This window comes from Mesoplodon bidens (genome assembly GCF_964165515.1).
Source record: "Mesoplodon bidens genome assembly, chromosome: 15".
In the NCBI taxonomy this organism is placed as follows: domain Eukaryota; kingdom Metazoa; phylum Chordata; class Mammalia; order Artiodactyla; family Ziphiidae; genus Mesoplodon; species Mesoplodon bidens.
The window spans coordinates 37384259-37398347 of NC_138171.1; the positions used below are offsets into that span (position 1 = coordinate 37384259).

The window sequence follows — 14089 nt, forward strand, 5'->3', positions numbered from 1 at the left end:
ATATCAATATGTTTATATTCAGAATGCACATTCTGGTCCAATTTTGTGGGCTCTGGTTTGAAGATCAATTACGTTTTCACAGCCTTTTCAGAGCAGTTCTGGCCTGCCCCACTTGTGTGCTACCCTGAGGCCGATTTGAAACCGCAGAGTATTCCACATTGTGGTTCAATTCCCAGAGCTTTTTCTGTGTTGATACTAATTGGTTTCACACATGCACTGCTTGGGAAGGCATGACCAGTACTTCATACACATATTTAGAGAATCCCTTTTTCTAGCTCCCTACTCTCTATTTGAGAGGGGATGAGGTGCCACTTTTTACAGTTATTCAATTAGTGCAGGTTGTGGATAGCCAACAGGGCTCCTCCCCACAGTCTCCAGTACCTGGTGGGGAGGGGAGAGATGCCACCTCTGCTTTGCTGGTACAAGATGGGGATGGTCAACAGGGCTTTGTCCCACAGTCTCTGCAATACCAGGTGGGGAGGAAGAAAGGTATGTGTTCTTTTGTGGTGTTTGCCTAGAGTAGGGTGGCTGTAACCATCCTGCAGAGCTACCCTCCTCATGGTCATTTGCTGGAGAGAATGGGCTTTTTTTTTTTAATACTGATTGATTGATTGATTGATTGATTGATTTGGCTGCACTGGGTCTTAGTGGTGGCACTCGGGATCTTCCTTGCTACGTGCGAGATCTTCGTTGTGTCATGAAGGATCTTTAGTTGCGGCATGTGGGATCTAGTTCCCTGACCAGGGATTGAACCTGGGCCCCCTGCACTGGGAGTGCAGAGTCTTAACCATTGGACCACCAAGGAAGTCCCAGAATGGGCTTTTCTTAGGGCTTGGTTTTTATGGGTTTTTTGTTTTGTTTTGTTTCGGGAGGGGCTTGTTGGCATTTTTCTAGTTGCAGACTGCTCTAACACCCAAGCCAAAATATATAGGAGGCAAAACAAACAAACAGACCACCCAGGGAACTGAGTTGTCCCTTGAGGCCCCAGCTAGTTTGCCTTCTTTTCTCCACCTTTTGAGAGGTTTTTTGATAGTTGTATCATGTATTTTGAACAGGAATTTTGGTTGTAATTAGCAAGAGGAAGATGATGGAATGTGCATACTCCATCTTCTATGGAACTGGAAACAACATAAGGCATTTAAAATTGTTTTCTTGATAAGCTTTAGAGCGTAACTTCTCATTTTAGTAACAGTACATTTGTTCCTGTGTAATGAAGAATCGTACCCATTTTGTGTATTATGTCTCATGGTCTCATACTGCAGCAGCCAGTAAAAACCTAACTCCAGTATACAACCCAGACCATCTTCCTAAAGAACTCTACTCTTCAGCCCCTCTGCCTTGGTACTCTGGGCTCGTGAGACCTCTCCAGATCTTCTTCCTCGTTTCATCTGTCCATTTGGGCCCTCTTCTCCAGGTGGCCAGCTGTAGCCTTTCAACCCTTGATGAACTTACGGTAGGACTGTTGGGAAGATTAAATAGATTAATACATGTCAAGCACTTAAAGCAGCAGCTAGCATAGAATAAGCAGTCCTTAAATCATAGTAGTGGTTGTTATACCCTCAATTTGGCATAGCCTCAGCTTTAAGTAAAAGAAACCCAAACTGTCTATGGTATCCCACCAAAGTAGGGAAGTCAGATTCTTGTCAGCTTCAGTTTGAAGATGAAATTCACTCATGCAAACATTTATTGAATGCTCACCACGTTGAGTATCAAAAGATGAACAAATGAGACACAATCCCTGTCTTCAAAGAGCCCAGAGACTAGAGTGGGGAGTAATGTATATGTGAATGAGCACAATTAAGTAAATAAATGCAACGAGGGGCTTCCCTGGTGGTGCAGTGGTTGGGAATCCACCTGCCAATGCAGGGGACACAGGTTCAAGCCCTGGTCTGGGAAGATCCCACATGACACAGAGGAACTAAGCCCGTGTGCCACAAGTACTGAGCCTGCGCTCTAGAGCCTGTGAAGCCACAACTACAGAGCCACGTGCCACAACTACTGGAGCCTGGGCGCCTAGAGCCCATGCTCCGCAGCAAGAGGAGCCACCGCAATGAGAAGCCCGCGCACCGCAAAAAAGAGTAGCCCCCATCGCCGCAACTAGAGAAAGCCTGCACGCAGCAATGAAGACCCAACGCAGCCAAAAATAAATAAATTTATATTTAAAAAAATAAATGCAGTGAAAATAGTCTGTGCAAGATAATGGGGACACCAGGGTGGGAGTGGCCATGTGTTTGGGGCTGAGGAAGGGTTCACAGAGGTGGTAACAGGCTGAATCTTGGAAGGTAAGTAGCTTTTGCCCGGGTGAATAAAGGCATTTCATGGATAAGCAGTAGGAACAAAATTTCAGAAGCTTAAATCAGTGTGGCAGGTGGTTTAGTACCCACATAATCTGTCATATGTCTGCAGTTGGATTGAAATTGTATGTTTAGAGAAGCACACAAGACAGACTCTAACCGATTTCCAAGGTCCTTCATGATCTAGTCCCTACTTAATTTTCTAGCTTTTTTTTAATCTATTCTTTTTGTTTTTCTCCAATTGAAGTATAGTTGATTTACAATGTTGTGTTAGTTTCAGGTGTACAGCAAAGTGATTCAGTTTTACATATATATATCTATTCTTTTTTAGATTCTACTTCAGATAGTTCCCTATGCTATATAGTAGGTCCTTGTTGGTTATCTAGTTCATATATATATAGCTTTTTCTCTTGTCATGTGCATACAGATATTTATAATTTCATCTTATATAATGTATTAATACCTGCACAGTGATACACAGTGTCCATTCTTTACAAACCTCTTGGATCTGACTCTTGAGACAAGACCAGCCGCTGGAAACACATTCAATCCAAAGTATAAAATGAGAAAAAATAAATAAAACATTCAGTCATCGATCTGGATTGAGGACGAGGGGAAAGAGTACAGGGCAGCAGATGCTTATGTGATGGCAACTTAAGTCTTTAACTGTAGTCTTGCTGGATTTCCCCACCTCCATTGTGTTGTTGACATGCCCTGTTCGGTCTCTTTTTATCCACAGCTGCCTCAGGCATAGTTATTTCTACAGACTTCCCTGACTTTATCTGGATGAGACTTGGGCAGATTCAATTTTATTTTCCATGATGGGGCCGCTGGGGTAGGATAGTTACTAAAGCATGCAGCTTTTCCCCCACTTTCACCAGCTTGGGAGCAGCCATTGCCTGCTCTGTCCTCTCCAGTCTCTTTCTTCCTAAGACACTGCTGACTGGAGGCTGCTTCTCTTCTCAGGGGATCCAGCACAGAGGGCATGAGCCAAGGCACATGGTATCTCTGTCTGTATCCTCCCCTGCAGCACTTTTCCCTTGCCCTCCAGGCTCTCATCACTCCGAAACGCAGCAAACACACCAGCCTCTTTGGACTGCAACCTTTACACCTGTTGATTCCTCTACCTAAAGCTCTTTCCAAGGCTCCTCTTAGCACTTCATCCCCTCAGCCGAAGACAAGACTTCCTCACAGAGGCCTTTGCTGACTGACCCCCTAGGCTAAGTTATACCCCCTTCCTATGCTATCATGACAGCCTGTGGCAGATTGAATTTTCTGAAGATGGCCACAGTAATATTTCCCATCACGTATGCTCATCTTACAATATAACTTTAAAGCTTCTTCCATCGAGTGGTGGGAGGTATGTCTCTTCCCCTTGAACCTATGCAGATCTTTATGATCGCCTTAACCAAGTAAGGTAGGACAGAAGTGACTCTATGGTACTTCCCTGGCTAGGTCATCAAAATGCTGTGCGCTTCCACTTTTCTATCTGGGAATGCTGGCTCTTAGAACTAAACTGCCATACTCCAAGGAAGCCCAAACTAACCCACGCGTAGAGACAGCATGGAGAAGAAATGTGTACATGTTCCCGGCCCACAATTCAGCAGATATCCCAGCTGACAGCCATTACCTATGTGAGTGAAGATGCCTCTAAGTGATTCCAACCCCCTACCATCAATCACCCCTAGCCTTTGAGTCTTCCTAGTTGAGCTCTCAGATATTGCGGAGCAGAAACAAGCTAGAATCAAAGAATCTCTGAGGATAATAAAATGATTGTTTTGTGCCACTGCATTCTTTATTGGTTCCTTAAGCTATTAGTAACCGAAACAGTCTTTACTACTTTGGTAGTTTCAGTGCTTTTCTAACTATTTGTTTAATGTCTGACTTCCCTGTCAAAGTACATCCTCCTTGAGGTCTGGTACTATGTCTGTAGTCCTCATTGCTGTATCCCGTGTAGTGCAAAGTAGGTAGTGGGTGCACAGTAAACAGTGAACTAATGACTAGAAGGTATGTGTTTCTTCTCTTAATGTGGTAGACACCAGGCACGTGTTTCTGCTCCCAGGATTGCTTCTGGCCTGCGGTTCTGTGCTTACCAGGTTGATCCATCCCTCCCCGGGAATCACTTCTTTCTCCCAATCCTGACTGACCTATTGGTGAGAGATGCACCTGATTGTTTCAGCCACAATTTTTTTTTTTTTTTTTTTTTTTGCGTTACGCGGGCCTCTCACTGCTGTGGCCTCTTCCGTTGCGGAGCACAGGCTCCAGATGCGCAGGCTCAGCGGCCATGGCTCATGGGCCCAGCCGCTCCGTGGTATGTGGGATCTTCCCGGATCGGGGCACGAGCCTGCGTCCCCTGCATCGGCAGGCGGACTCTCAACCACTGCGCCACCAGGGAAGCCCCTGATCCATTTTTTAATTCTGTTAACAACAGTCTTGAGAGAATAAATACAGATCTTACGTAGTTTGGTATTTTGTCCTTTCTGAGAGTTCTTCACTGATAGCACTGTTGGGGTTAACACGACTACTGCGCCGTTGTGGACGAGCTTCAGGCTGCCCTCTAGTGGGAAGCAGCACAATAAAGTCCTATACGTATTACACCCCGAGGCAACCTGGACCTCTGCAGTGAAGAAAATTAGTGTAGGAACCAGCTCTGTCTTGTTGACTATATATAATCAGCACTTATGATATTACTTGGCATTTAGTAGGAGCTCAACTAATATTTACTGAACAAACTAACCAACACGCACTGTTATGAGCACTAGCACGTTTCTTGAGAGCCTACTATGTTTAAGACATTAAGCCAAGCACTGTAGATGATGTAAATCAGGGCCAGGTAATAAATATTTTAGGCTTAGAGGCCATGTGGTCTCTGTCACAACTACTCCACTCTGCTCTTGTGGAAAAGCAGCCACAGACAATACAAAATCTAATGAGTGTGTCTCAGTTCCAATGAAACTTGATTTTTAATGAGTAGAATATGATAGAAATGGTGGTGTGAGACACAAGATTAAGGCCTAAAAGGCATCATGGCTTCCGCCTTTCTTGCTCTCCCTTGGATTACTTGCTCTGTGAGAAGCCAGCTGCCTTGTGGTGAGGACACTTAAACAATCCTATGGATAGGTCCATGTAGTGGGGAGCTGAGGCCGCCTGCCAACAGCTGGCATGGAACTGAGGCCTCCTCCAAATAACCAGGGGAATGAGCTGTCTTGGAAGCAGATCCTACACGTGACTGTGGCCCTCACTGATGTCTTGACAGCCGCCTCATCATCCTGAGCTAGAACCACCCACTTAGGCCACTCCCAAATTCCTGGCTCTGTAAGAAAGTTTTGTTGATTTAAGCTCCTAAATAGTGGGGTAATTTGTTATGCAGTGACAGATAACAAATACATCCAGTGTTCCAGAATCTTCCCCATTGGATTACAGTGGTGCCACTATAGAACATCAGTTGACCACATGTCTTTTTCTGGATATTCTCTTCTGTTCCATTAAGCTATATGTCTGTGGGGTTTTTTCGGTTTTTTTCTGTTTTTTTTAAATTGGAGTATAATTGCTTTACAATGTTGTGTTAGTTTCTGCTGTACAACGAAGTATATCAGCTATATGTATACCTATATCCCCTCCCTCTTGGACCTCCCTCCTGCCGCCCCCCTGCCCCCCATCGCACCCATCTAGGTCATCACAGAGCACCGAGCTGAGTTCCCTGTGCTATACAGTAGGTTCCCACTAGCTATCTGTTTTACACATGGTAGTGTATTTATGTCAAACTTAATTTCCCAATTCGTCCCACCCTCCCCTTTCCCCCCATGTCCACATGTTCATTCTCTACGTCTACATTCCTGCCCTACAAATGGATTCATCTGTACCATTTTTCTAGATTCCACATGTATGCGTCAATATACGATATTTGTTTTTCTCTTTCTGGCTTACTTCACTCTGTATGACAGACTCTTGTTTATGCCAACATACTATCTTGATTACTATAACTTTTGCTGTAGTCTTGAAGTCAGGTAGTGTAAGTCCTCCAATTTTGTTATTATTGTTTCTTTTGTCAAAATTGACTTGGATATTCTGGGTTCTTTGCATATCGATATAAATTTTAAATCAGCCTGTCAATTTCTAGTTAAAAAACCTACTGAGATTTTCACTGGGATTGTACTGAATCTATAGATCAATATGAGGAAAATGGCTATCTTCATGTTGCATATTCCAATCCATGAACATGTATCTCTCCATTTATTTAGATCTTCTTTAATGTCTCTAAAAAATTATTTGCAGATTTACTGTAATGTTTTAGTGCAGAAGTCTTGCACATATATTGTTAAATTTATCTCTAAATATTTCATGTTTTATTGCTATTATAGGTTGCTATTCAAATATTGGCTATATTCCATGTGCTGTACAACATATCCTTGTAGCTTATTTATTTATTTTTGGCTGCGTTGGGTTTTTGTTGCTGCGCGTGGGCTTTCTCTAGTTGCGGCGAGTGGGGGCTACTCGTCGGTGCGGTGCGCGGGCATCTCATTGTGGTGGCTTCGCTTGTTGCGGAGCACAGGCTCTAGGTGCAGGCTTCAGTAGTTGTGGTGCGTGGGCTCAGTAGTTGTGGCTCATAGGCTCTAGAGTGCAGGCTCAGTAGTTGTGGCGCGTGGGTTTAGTTGCTTCGCGGCATGTGGGATCTTCCCGGACCAGGGCTCAAACCCGTGTCCCCTGCATTGGCAAGCGGATTCTTAATCACTGTGCCACCAGGGAAGCCAGTAGCTTATTTCTTTTATACATTAGTAGTTTGTACCTCTTAATCTCCTACCCCATCTTGCCCCTCTCCCCACTGGTAACCACTAGTTTGTTCTCTATATATGTGAATCTGTTTCTGTTTTGTCAGGTATTTTCTGAGCATGCGTCTTGCCCTGGGCATTCACGTGGCCTTCTAAATTCTCTCTTATACATAGATGATTATGAATGCTCTGATTACCCAAAGAAACTCTCCCCAGTTTTTCCTCCCAGACTTTAGGCAGTCTGCATTAATCTGTTAGGGCGTTGCCATAACAAAATACCAGAGACTGAGTGGCCTACACAAAAGAAATTTATTTTCTCACAGTACTGGATGATGGAAATCCAAGATCAAAGTGTTGGTAGGGCTGGTTTCTCCTGAGTCCTCTCTTCTTGGTTTACAGATGACCACCTTCTTGCTGTATATTCACATGGCCTTTTCCCCATACACATACATCCCTGGTGTCTCTACCTCTTCTTATAAGGACACTAGTCATATTGGATTAGGGCCCCACTCATATGGCCTCATTTCACCTTAATTACATCTTTAAAGGCCCTATCTCCAAATACAATTACATTGGGGATTGGGGTTCAATATTCACATTTTGGGGGAACACAATTCAGTCCATAACAGCAGTCCGTTGTGTGTCTCAACTGTCATATTTTGCCCCAGGCATCTGTGGTTTGTTCACCTTGCGATATTTTCAAGCAATGCCCACTACTTTTCTGGCCTGAGTTCCAGGTTCAGCAGAACAGAGATGAGTGCCTGCGTTATTCTTTCAGGTGGCTCCCATACAGGTTGGAGCAGAACTACCCGATAATTTGCCAATAAGGTATGCTCTGCTCCCTGTGGAGCCAGGGATCGGGTTCCCACGCTGGGAATGCAGGTTTCTGTCTTAAGATTGCTGCCAAGCCTGGGAATGGGTGGGAGAAAAGCAAGTATAAATGCCACAAAGCTTTCTAACACTTTTAAATTGCTATTTTCTTTATTTAGCATTTGTTTGGTTTTTGTAAACTTTTGTTTTCCAGAGTTCTGATAAAGTTGGATTCTAACAGTCACTGCTTTGGTTATTTTTTTTTGTTTTTTTTTTTTTGGTGGTACGCGGGCCTCTGACTGTTGTGGCCTCTCCCGTTGCGGAGCACAGGCTCCGGACGCGCAGGCTCGGCGGCCATGGCTCACGGGCCCAGCCGCTCCGCGGCATGTGGGATCTTCCCGGACCGGGGCACGAACCCGTGTCCCCTGCATCGGCAGGCGGACTCTCAACCACGGCGCCACCAGGGAAGCCCACTGCTTTGTTTTTTGATGTTTCTGCCTACTCTGCTGTTTTGTTTTGTTCAATTACGTTTTTAAAAGATTTAAATAATAAGAAAAAAGTCATAACTATTTACCTTTGTAGTTACCATTTCCAGTGCTCTTCATTCCTTTGTGCAGATGGAGATTTCCACATGGGATCATTTCCTTCTGCCTGAAGGACATTCTCTAACGTTTCTTGTAGTTAGTCTGGTGGTGATGAATTCTTTCCGCTTTTGTATGTCTGAAGACGCCCTATGAAACGATGTTTTTTGCTGGGATATGATTCTAGGTTTACAGTAGTTCTGTTTTACTGTCAGTGCTTTAAAGTTGTTACTCTACTGTCTTCTCACTTGCATTGTTTACAACAAGACATTTGGTATCATGTTTATCTTTGTTTTTTCTTTAGAATTTTATCTGTATTGCTGGTTTTGACAATTTGGCTTTGATGTGACCTGTTATAGTTTTCTTTATATTTCTTGTACTTGGGATTGAGCTTTCAGAATTGTGGGCTTATAGTTTTCATTATGTTTGGAAAGTTTTGGGCCATTATTTCTTCTTGTATTTTTCCATATTGCTACTTAATTTTTTTGAACATATGGACTACAGTTAAAATAACTTTTAATGTTATTCTTTGCTAATTTTAACATCTCTGTCAGTTCTGGGTGTTTTGATTGATTATTCTTCTCTTGACGGGTCATGCTTTCCTGCTTGTTTGTATGCCTGTTAATCTTTGTTTGGATGTCAGACATTGTGAAGTTTACCTTGTGGAGTGCTGGCCATTTTTTATTCCCCGTATGTTTTCTTGAACTTTGTTTTGGGATGCAGTTAAGGTCCTTGGAAACAGTTTGATCCTTTCAGGCTTTGCTTTTTGATCTAGGTAGGTCCAGATCAGTGCTCAATCTAAGGCTGATTATTTCCTCTTCCTGAGGCAACACCTTCCTGAGTACTCTACCCAATGTCCTATGAATTATGAGTTTTCCCAGTCTGACCAGTGGGAAGAGACACTTTTCCTGGCCCTTTGTTAGTGCCAGATCCTGTTTCCTCTAATGCTTTTGGATGGCTTTTTCTTTGGCTTTGGGTACTTTCCTCATAAACCTGTGCTATTGAGTTCTGTGCTGAATACTCAAGGAGGAACCTCTGTACATCTCTGGGATCTTGTTGTGCAGTTCTCTCCTCTCTGGTATTCTGCCTTTTAAACTTTACTGCTTTGGTAAATGCTACTGCCTGGAAACTCCAGACAGTAAGCTGTGATGATTGTGGGGCTCATCTCATTTATTTCCCAACTATCGGTGATCTCTGTCCTTTGTTGTCCAATTTGTAGTGTCCTGAAAACCATTGTTGCATGTACTTTGTCTAGTTTTTGTTGTTGTTTTAGGTTATAGGGTAAATCTGTGGTCCCTGTTATTCCATCATGGTCAGAAGTAGAAGTCCCTTTCCATGTATTTCGATACATTATATTTTAATTCAGTTCAAAATATTTTCTAATGTCCCTTGAGACTTGTTCTTTGACCCATAGATTATTTAGAATTGTGTTGTTTAATTATCAAGTGTTTGGAGATTCTCCTTTTATGTTTCTGTTGATGATTTCTAGTGTAATTCTGTTATAGTCAGAGAACATACTTTGTTTTATATCAATCCTTTTATGTTTAGTGACAATAGCATACTATTGAACGTCTTCACCCTTCACTTTCCTATTTCACCATATTCCTTCTCACATCATACCTGACACTTGAAGTGTCCCACTTTCTGCTGTCACAAATGTAATAACCTTACAATAGTATAATTCCATTTATCCTCCCCACAATCCAGCTTTTGGTGATGGTTGTTACATCTTTTTCTTCTATATTTGTTGTATTAATCTCACAATATCTCTATTATTTTTATTTGAAACAATCAATTCTTAAATCATGATTATCATAAACATAGTTTTTTATATTTACTCATTTATTTACCATGATGGTCTTTATTCCTTCCTGTAGTTAGAGATTTCTATCTGGTCTTAGCTCCCTTTGTCTAAAGGGCAACCTTTAACATTTCTTAGAGTGTATTTTTATTCATAAGGAAGTGTCTTTATTTCTCCCTCATTTTTGAGGGATTTTTTGCTGAACATAGAATTCTGGAATGATAAGCCTTTTTCCCTTAGCATTTAAAAGTAACCATTTGTCTTCTAGCCTGTCTTGTTTCTGATGGGAAGGAACATATTTGTATGTGGTTTGGTCAGCTTCATGGATCTTTAAGTTGTTATTTTTCACCACATTTGGGAAATTTGGATGTTATTTTAAAAATATTTCCGCCCCAATCTCACATTTTCTTTTGAGAGTCCAGCTACACATATGATAGATAGCACTATTTGATAGTGCTTCAGAGGTCCCAGAGGGTCTGTTCATTATGAGACAATTTCTACTGATCTGTCTTTAAGTTCACTGACTTTATTTTGTTGTCTCTGATCTTCTGTTAAGTCTATCCAGTGAGTTTTTTCAATTATTTTATTTTTTAAGTTTTATCATTTGTTTCTTCCTTCCTTAGAATTTCCATTTCTTTGTAATTCTTTGTTTGCTCATTAAGACCATGTTTTCCTTTAATTCTTTGGACATATTTATAATATTTCCCTTAAAATCTTGGTTGGCTAAGTCTAACGTTTAGACCATCTTGGGTTCATTTCTATATACTGCTTTTTTTCTTGATTATGGATCACATTTTGTTTCTTTATATGTCTAAATGACCTTTTATCAAATATTGTGCATTGTGAACAATACTCTGGAGTCTGTTATCTCTCTATGAAGTATACAGATTCTTGTTTTAGTAGGCAATGTAATTACTAGCTAATGATCTTACAGTTGTTCAAGCGTGGTTTTGTTTTGTTTTTACAGATCAGTGGAGAGCCTAAAGTGTTTCCCATGCCTAACTTGGTGAGACTCAACCTTCAAACTCTTTTCCTGTGAATCTTGTCATGGTTGACTTAGGCTTTATTAGGGCACACCTAGAGTAAGTCTAGACTATGGTCTGTACCCCAAACTGTAACCTTTCTACTGTTTCAACTGGATGCCAAGCGTGTTAAAGATGCATTTATGAGATCCCTCTACTTTGGCAGGGCCACAACTCCCTTGGCAATGCTCTTATCCAAGGACTGCTCTAACTCTGGTATCTTTGTTCTGATCTTAGCCCCATATACCAGAAAGCCCCATATACCTGCTTTCTGGTAAGCCTCAGGTTGTCTCACGCTGCATATACAGCCTGGCTGTATTATTCAGGGTTCTCCAGAGAAACAGAGCCAATAGGATAGAGATACACACACACATATTTATTATTATTATTATTACTATTAGGAGAAATTAGGAATTGGTTAATGTAATTATGGAAGCTGAGAAGTCCCAAGATTTGTAGTCAGCAAGCTGGAGACCCAGGAGAGCTGCTGGTGTAGTTCCAGTCCAAGAAGCAGAAGAGCCAATAGTTTGATTTCTAGTCCAAGTCCAAGTCTAAAAGCAGGAAAAGACTGATGTCCCCGCTCAAAGACAAGCAGAGAGAATTCCGACTCATCCCTTTTGTTCTATTCAGCCCTTCAGTGGATTGGTTGAGGCCCACCCACTGTGGAAAGAGCAATCTTCCTTACTCAGTCTACCAATTCAAGTGTTTACTTCATCCAGAAATACTCTCACAGTAGTTGCCTCTTAAATTTTTGTCCATTTGTATAGTTTTTTATGGCAGGAGGACTAGTCTGGTATCAGTTAATCATGGCTGGATAGGTTGTTAATTTTCAGCTGCTTTTATAGTATTTTATTATATGAATTATACCAGTGTTCATCCATTCTTGTGTTGGCAGACATTAGACATTTAGATGTATTCAAATTGTCAATTATACAAATGCTGCTGCAATGACTATCTTTGTACCCACAGGGTTATGAGATACATTATTTCTTCAAGTTTATGTGATATTGCCAAATTGCTCTCCAAATTATATCATTTTACATATCCACATACAGCACACGAATTCCAGTTGTTCCACATCCTTGCCAAAATTTGATCTTGTTGAACTATTACATTTTTCTACTTGTGCAAATGAATGCAAAGTGTTATCTTGTTACATTGATAAACCATTCCTAGATTACTGGTGAAGTTAAAATATATATGTATGTGTATGTACATATATATATATACACATGCATATACATACACATACATATATACATGAACATATGTATATATTTATTATTGGCTATTGGATTTCCTATTCAATAAATTGCATTAGATATCACTGTCCTTCTTAACAATTGGGTCATCTTTTTGTTACTGATTCTTAGGAGTTCCTAATAAATTCTAGTTACTAATCCTTTTTTGGTTAGATGAGTTAGAATCATGTTTTCCGGGTCTTGGCTTGTCTTTTAGCAGCCTGTGCTGTCTTTTCCCATACAGAAGTGTTAAATTTTAATGTAGTCATATTTATCTTTGTTTTGCTAAATGATTTGTGCTTTTTGTGCATCCATTTCTTTGACCTCTAAACACTGGGTGCCCCATGTCTCAGGCCTTGGACCTCTTTATCTACATTAATTCCCAAGAAATCTTACTTAGTCATGTGGCATCTGTACACTGATGGCTTTTACATCTAGCTCCTCTCTTGAACACCAGTAGTATATGATTATTTAAAGGACCCCTGCTGAGCAAGATACTATCTTCCTTCTTCCCTTATTGAAGTTTCTTGAATGGGACGTCCACAGCTGCTGCCTCCATTTCCTCATCTTCTATTCACTCTTTAACCCATTGCACCTTGGCTTTGTCCCACTATTCCACTGATACCAGTACTGTTTGAGATTTTTTTTTTTTTTTTGACTGCGCCACACAGCTTGCAGGATCTTCATTCCTCGATGAGGGATCAAACCCAGCCCACGGCCGTGAAAGTGCGGAGTCCTAACCACTGGACTGCCAGGGAATTCCCAAGATATTTTTCTTAAGGAACACAGCCCATACCCTTTCCTTTTCGAATGAAGTTTGATATGAAATTACAGTATATTGAACAGATAGAAGCAGAATTGCCCTGGCAATGTGTTGGGGAAGAGAAGAACAGTTTGTTTTTCTCATCTCTCCCAGTTGCTCCAGAGGCATCTTTTTCTGAGCCTTTCCTATCTTTCCAACCTCCCTATTCCACCAAACATCCTAATCTCCAGCCATATCGAACTGTTTGCAGACTCTTGTGTCATACTCCTTTCCATCTCTGTGCTTCTGCAAAATCCTTCTTTATCTGCCCTGAACCTGCTTTAAGCCAGTTCTCTTAGCTCAAGTAGCACCTCCCAGCCCATCTTCCCCTTTATCATTCCTTCCCTTTTTGTGCCTCTGTTATCACAGTTACCACGATGAATTGTAACTTTCTATTTACACATCTTTCTTCCCTACTAAACTCAGGGCTTCTAGAGATCAAAGACCCTGTGTTTTCCCCCATTACTCTCTTTAATGTGTTTATCAGTAATAGAATGAGTAAATCAATGAATGAATGGCCAAGGAAGCTGAGCTAGGCCAAAGCCTGAATTAGCAGACCACTAAGTTTTTTTTAAACAGTTTTATTAAGATATAATTCAAATACCATACAATTTCACAGGGTTGTGCAACAATCACCATAATCTAATTTTTAAACATTTTTGTCCCCGCCAAAAGTAAACTCTACCCTTCAGTAGTCACTCTCCATCCCCCGACGCCCAACACACTCCCCGGACCTAGACAAACACTAATCTACTTTCTCAGGCCACCA

The 14089-nt window shown here is 41.4% G+C and overlaps 1 protein-coding gene across 1 annotated transcript in view; it reads left to right on the top strand.

Annotated features, from left to right (window-relative positions):
• The window catches only part of HIP1 (huntingtin interacting protein 1), a 407412-nt gene that overhangs the window by 170996 nt on the left and 222327 nt on the right, over nt 1-14089 (top strand). The window lies entirely within an intron of this gene.